This window comes from Pygocentrus nattereri, chromosome 1, assembly GCF_015220715.1.
Source record: "Pygocentrus nattereri isolate fPygNat1 chromosome 1, fPygNat1.pri, whole genome shotgun sequence".
NCBI classification, from domain to species: Eukaryota; Metazoa; Chordata; class Actinopteri; order Characiformes; family Serrasalmidae; genus Pygocentrus; species Pygocentrus nattereri.
The window spans coordinates 18,365,981-18,373,150 of NC_051211.1; positions in this window are offsets into that span (position 1 = coordinate 18,365,981).

Below are 7,170 nucleotides of genomic sequence, written 5' to 3' on the forward strand. Positions count from 1 at the left end.
TATTAAAATGATCATAAGCACAAAAAACTGAAGGTAAACAGTTTCCACCAAGGAGAACCGAGTGGCTGTGAAATCACTTTTTACACACAAGCAAAGTTTTGGTTTAAGATTACTTTGCAAATTAGTTACAAGCTGAAAGAAAAACTTTTGTTAATCACAGGTCCACAAATAAGTTTTCCTTTGCTATGTTGATCTGTAGGCCTCTGTTCATAAACATAAACCAGCCCAAACTAATTTACTATAAAATGAAATGGTGTTTGTATGAATTCAGAAAAAAACCGCATCAGTCACGACTGCATATGTGGATATATTTCTATATTGTGATCTATTAACACAAAGTTAGGTTAATGCCATCATTTAGGTGACGTATCTGCTCCCAAAATGTTACGCTGCTGTGCTGACGTTAAACCGTGTGCTTGCACTGGGTTGGTATGACCAACAGGTCAAAACAAGCTCAGACTGAAGTGACCACTGTGCCCTGATTGGGCTTCTTGCTTTGCACTTCTTTTTTTTGACATGTTACGTTTTTATACACACAAAAACAAAAAGGAACGACTGATTTCTCAAAATGTAGTGAAGTAAAAAGTCAGATATTTGACTTTGAAATGTAGTGGAGTCACCCAAAATGGAAATAGTCACCCAAATGTAGTCACCCAAAATGGAAATAGTTAAGTAAAGTACACATACACAAAAAAACTACTTAAGTACAGTAACTAATTACATTTACTTAGTTACTGTCCACCACTGATCATGCTTCATCATGTCTAACACTTCATCATGCTTCATCATGTCTCACACGTCATCATGTTTCATGTCTAACACATCATCATGCTTCATCATGTCTAACACTTCATCATACTTCATCACTCTTCATCATGTCAAACTCTTCATCATGCTTCATCATGCCTAACACTTCATCATACTTCATGCTTCATCATGTCTAACACACTATCATGGGTTATCATGTGTAACACTTCATCACGCTTCATCACATCTAATACTTCACTACGCTTCATCATGCTTCATCTTGTTTAACACTTCATCATGCTTCATCATGTCTAACACTTCACCTCGCTTCATCATGTCTAAATCTTCACCATGCTTTATCACATCTAACACTTCACCTCGCTTCATCATGTCTAACACTTCAACACGCTTCATCACGTCTAACACTTCACCTTGCTTCATCAAGTCTAACACTTCATTATGCTTAATCACATCTATCACTTCACCATGCTTCATCACGTCTAACACTTCACCATATTTTATCACATCTAATACTTCACCACACTTCATCACGTCTAACACTTCACTACGCTTCATCATGCTTCGTCTTGTTTAACACTTCACCTCGCTTCATCATGTCTAACACTTCAACACGCTTCATCACGTCTAACACTTCACCATGCTTCATCACGTCTAACACTTCACCATATTTTATCACATCTAACACTTCACCACACTTCATCACGTCTAACACTTCACTACGCTTCATCATGCTTCATCATGCTTCACCATGTCTAACACACTATCATGCTTCATGACGTCTAACTCTTCACCATGCTTCATCACGTCTAACACTTCACCACGCTTCATCACGTCTAACACTTCACCTTGCTTCATCATGTCTAACACTTCAACACGCTTCATCAAGTCTAACACTTCATTATGCTTAATCACATCTATCACTTCACCATGCTTCATCACGTCTAACACTTCACCTCGCTTCATCATGTCTAGCACTTCACCATATTTTATCACATCTAACACTTCACCACACTTCATCACGTCTAACACTTCACTACACTTCATCATGCTTCGTCTTGTTTAACACTTCACCTCACTTCATCATGTCTAACACTTCACCACGCTTCATCACGTCTAACATTTCACGATTCATCACGTCGAACGCTTCACCATGCTTCATCACGTCTAACACTTCATCATGCTTCATCAAGCCTCTCAATCCTTAAATTACTGTATTACAGATTGTTGTATTTTTTTCTATTTGTATATATGCCTATGGATAGGATCAGGTATATTTATTCTTGTTTTATGTCTACAGTTACTGTACAGTGCTGTGTCTCTGCTACTGGCTGCTAAATTTCCTTTGGGATCAATAAAGTATCTATCTATCTATCTATCTATCTATCTATCTATCTATCTATCTATCTATCTATCTATCTATCTCTCTATCTATCTATCTATCTATCTATCTCTCTGTCTGTCTATCAATCTATCTGTCTTGCTATCTATCTGACTCTATGCATGTCAGCCTTTGAATAGCTTTTTCAAATTCCACCATCAGCACATCTAATTTACCACAACACAGATTTGAATCCTCAAACCAGGAAATAGAAACACAGCCTGGTGTATCTACAGTGTCCTTATTGTCTTGACATTAATTGGAACACCAGAACCAAAATATATGTGTATAATATTCATCTTACATTCTCTGAATTTACTCTTTTCAAGAAATCAATTTACAAATAACCAACATCATAACCAACAACTGATCATTCTGAATTTAAACTGCATTCTTACCTAGGGTATGTTTAGTTTCCTTTTGGGCCTTTTACATCCTGTCCATACAATCTGTATCTGCATTCATGAGATCCTGCTAGTATGGGTTTCCTTCCTGTCAGCGATGCACATGGAAGCAACTTGAGGGCTCATATCCATGTATGCAGTCCTCAGTCTGCAATTTGTGTAATGATCAATTTACTTTTTTTTTTAAATCCAGTATTGATGGACACGCTCTAAGGCTAATGTTGCTAACTATTTTTTTTCCATAAACACATGCCTAAAACTTAATCTACTGTGTGTACTTACCCTGTCTTTGTTCAGTGGTATACATATATATATATATATATATATAAATATAGAAGTTTTGGAAAGTGTGTAGTTTGTTATTGTTCAGTCTATTTTCTGTTTCTTTAAAAAGCTGCATTTGTTTAATTGGTTATAAAATCATGGGGGGATTATTTGTGATGTTGTGGTAATTGTGGTAATAAAAGCAATGAATGGGCAATATGAAAATGTTTCCTAATTTATTTCACAGTATGTTTTTCTGAGCAATAATTAGAGTGGAACTGATCAATATTCAAAGGGCACATTGAGACGCTGACCAGCTGCATTCATCACTAGTTTAGCTGATTTAATATATCACAATTTGCGAAATGTCAAACAAATCATTCCAAATCATTCAACTGACACTACTTTTTTAATGTGGCACTCTTCCAACACATTAGACCTCAGTAAAAATATATATACTGCTCAAAAAAATAAAGGGAACACTCAAATAACACATCCTAGATCTGAATGAATGAAATATTCTCATTGAATACTTTGTTCTGCACAAAGTTGAATGTGCCGACAACAAAATCACACAAAAATCACCAGTGGAAATCAAATTTATTAACCAATGGAGGCCTGGATTTGGAGTCACACACAAAATTAAAGTGGAAAAACACACTACAGGCTGATCCAACTTTGATTTGATGTCCTTAAAACAAGTCAAAATGAGGCTCAGTATTGTGTGTGGCCTCCACGTGCCTGTATGACCTCTCTACAACACCTGGGCATGCTCCTGATGAGGTGGAGGGATCTCCTCCCAGAACTGGACTAAACCATCCGCCAATTCCTGGACAGTCTGTTGTGCAACGTGGCGTTGGTGGATGGAGCGAGACATGATGTCCCAGATGTGCTCAATCGGATTCAGGTCTGGAGAATGGGCGGGCCAGTCCATAGCTTCAATGCCTTCATCTTGCAGGAACTGCTGACACACTTGAGCCACATGAGGTCTAGCATTGTGCTGCATTAGGAGGAACCCAGGGCCAAACGCACCAGCATATGGTCTCACAAGGGGTCTGAGGATCTCATCTCGGTACCTAATGGCAGTCAGGTTACCTCTGGCGAGCACATGGAGGGCTGTGCGGCCCTCCAAAGAAATGCCACCCCACACCATTACTGACCCACTGCCAAACCGGTCATGCTGAATGATGTTGCAGACAGCAGATTGCTCTCCACGGCGTCTCCAGACTCTGTCACGTCTGTCACATGTGCTCAGTGTGAACCTCTGTGAAGAGCAAAGGGGGCCAGTGGCGAATTTGCTAATCCTGGTGTTCTCTGGCAAATGCCAAGCATCCTGCACGGTGTTGGGCTGTGAGCACAACCCCCATCTGTGGCCGTCGGGCCCTCATACCATCCTCATGGAGTCGGTTTCTAACCGTTTGTGCAGACACATGCACATTTGTGGCCTTCTGGAGGTCATTTTGCAGGGCTCTGGCAGTGCTCCTCCTGTTCCTCCTTGTACAAAGGCGGAGGTAGCAGTCCTGCTGCTGGGTTGTTGCCCTCCTACGGCCTCCTCCACGTCTCCTGGTGTACTGGCCTGTCTCCTGGTAGCGCCTCCAGGCTCTGGACACTACGCTGACAGACACAGCAAACCTTGACACAGCTCGCATTGATGTGCCATCCTGGATGAGCTGCACTACCTGAGTCATTTGTGTGGGTTGTAGAGTCCGTCTCATGCTACCACGAGTGTGAAAGCACCACCAACATTCAAAAGTGACCAAACATCAGCCAGAAAGCAGAAAGGTACTGAGAAGTGGGCTGTGGTCCCCACCTGCAGAACCACTCCTTTATTGAGTGTGTCTTGCTAATCGCCAATAATTTCCACCTGTTGTCTATACTATTTGCACAACAGCATGTGAAATTGATTGTCAATCAGTGTTGCTTCCTAAGTGGACAGTTTTGTTTTCATAGAAGTTTGATTTACTTGGAGTTATATTGTGTTGTTTAAGTGTTCCCTTTATTTTTTTGAGCAGTGTATATTATGATACGTATTGTATTTCTTAAAAATGTGTTCAGGTACAGTGATGTTATATTTTTGCAATATTTCCTACCCCAAGTAATGAACTGTAATACAATTGTAAATACTAGAGGTGGGCGATACCGGGAATTTTGGTATCGATCCGATACCAAGTAAACAGAGGGCCAGTATCGCCGATACCGATACTTTTTAATATTTAAGCTTCATATATGCAAAGGATCTTTGTTTAGAAACAATGCAACAGTAACAAAACAAAGTTTGCCTTAACATTAGGAAAATAAATCTTTTTTTGAGGTAAAAACAACCTAAAACACAATTTCCAGAGGTAGAGGGCTGATAAACCACAATACAACAAAAGTAACACACCACAACAAATACTGTAAACAGTTTCAAACTTATTCTGTCTAACAATACAGTAAAATAATACAGGATTTAATAAAGGAAAATAATAAAGGAATTTCTTCCATTCAGTGCATTTCTGGCTTTAAACAAAATAAAAACCATAAGTGAAAATTAAATAAAGTATAAATAAAGTTTTTTTCTTAAATAAAGTGTATAAAATATAACTTAAAGCTAATTAAAACAGTCTTCTGAGGTTAGAGAGCTAAAAAAACACAATACAGAAAAATGAACACCCCACAACAAATATTGTAAACAGTTTCAAACTTGTTCTTTTTTCAAGTCAAACAATAAATAGAAAATAATACAAAAAATACAGAATTTCTTCCCTTCAGTGCACGTCTGGCTTTAAACAAAATAAAAACAATAAGTGAAAATTAAATGAAAGTATAAATAAAGAAAAAAATATGTTAATCGGCGGCACGGTGGCGTGGTGGGTAGCGCTGTCGCCTCACAGCGAGGAGGGCCTGGGTTCGATTCCCCGGCCGGGCGGCCAGGGTCCTCTCTGTGTGGAGTTTGCATGTTCTCCCCGTGTCTGCGTGGGTTTCCTCCGGGTTCTCCGGTTTCCTCCCACAGTCCAAAGACATGCAGTCAGGCCAATTGGACATGCTAAATTACCCCTGGGTGTGCGTGACTGTCTGTGTCTGTCTGTCTGCCCTGCGATGGACTGGCGACCTGTCCAGGGTGTATCCTGCCTTCTGCCCGAAGACTGCTGGGATAGGCTCCAGCATCCCCCCGCGACCCTGACGGAGAAGCGGCTTAGAAAATGGATGGATGGATATGTTAAGGGCCCACAGCTACACTGCTGAGAACAAAGGATTACAGGTTTTAATTTAAGAACAGTATCATGTTCACATTTTTGGGTTTCAGTGCACATCGCCTGATGCTCAGTAGCTGTCCTACCTTTGAAAAAAGCCTCTCAGCCGGCACTGAGGTTGCAACAACCCCTAAATGTCTCTTTGCAAGTTTGCTCAGACAGGGGAATGTTGGTGCATTGTTTTTCCACCAAAGTAGTGGATCCTGGTCCCTGGCAATAGGCCTTTCTTCTGTGTATCTGCGCATCTCAATTAGTGCATCAGTGCCAGCTCTCCGATGGTGCTGAGACAAACGGACTTCCGAGTCAAATTCTGCCCAAATCCCACCTTTTGCTGCAGATGTAGAAGTTGCAGGAGCTGGAGCAGAGCTGGTGGCAGAGCTAGTGGCAGAGCTGGTGGCATAACTAGTGGCAGAGCTGGTGGCAGAACTGGTGGCAGTTGAAGGAGGTGCTGCTGAGGTCTGACTCATTGTCTGCATCTCTGTGATAAGTCGAGCCTTCACAGGCTCAACATTTGATGAGTCACGGAACCCCATGTTTTTGAACCTGATGTCCAAGTAAGTGCTGACGGCAAGACCATAAAATGTTTCAGTGGTCCTGAAACGGCGTTGACATTGTGCCAACAGCTCAGCAGCTAGCTTGCTGCCTTCTCGCTCAGACACAGATAGGGTTCTTTAAAGCAGTGACACCAGGGGTATGACTTTTGAAATGGAAACATGTTTTTCAGACGATATTTCCCTGGTTACCGCCTCAAATGGTCTTAGGGCATTCAGGGAGAGAATGATTTCAGACCATTCTTCCTGAGTGAAGCAAAGAGAGCTTTTGCCAAGCAGACAGAGGACCATGATAACTGCATCTTTTTGCTCAGACAGTCTCTTAAATTGTACCCCCCAAAAAATTTATTAAAATACTGTAGAAAGAGCAGGTGAAATTTTGCATTCAGAATCTTCACCCAAGCAGGCAGGACTGAGCTCTTTTCTTTTATTGGAACACTTTTTTATAAACTGACACAAACACAGATATAAATATGACACAAATATAAATACTTGTTTTTTATTGAATCTCAAAAGAAAATTTATTTTTAAGTGCTAACTATTGTTTTCTATACTGATCATTTAGACCTGTA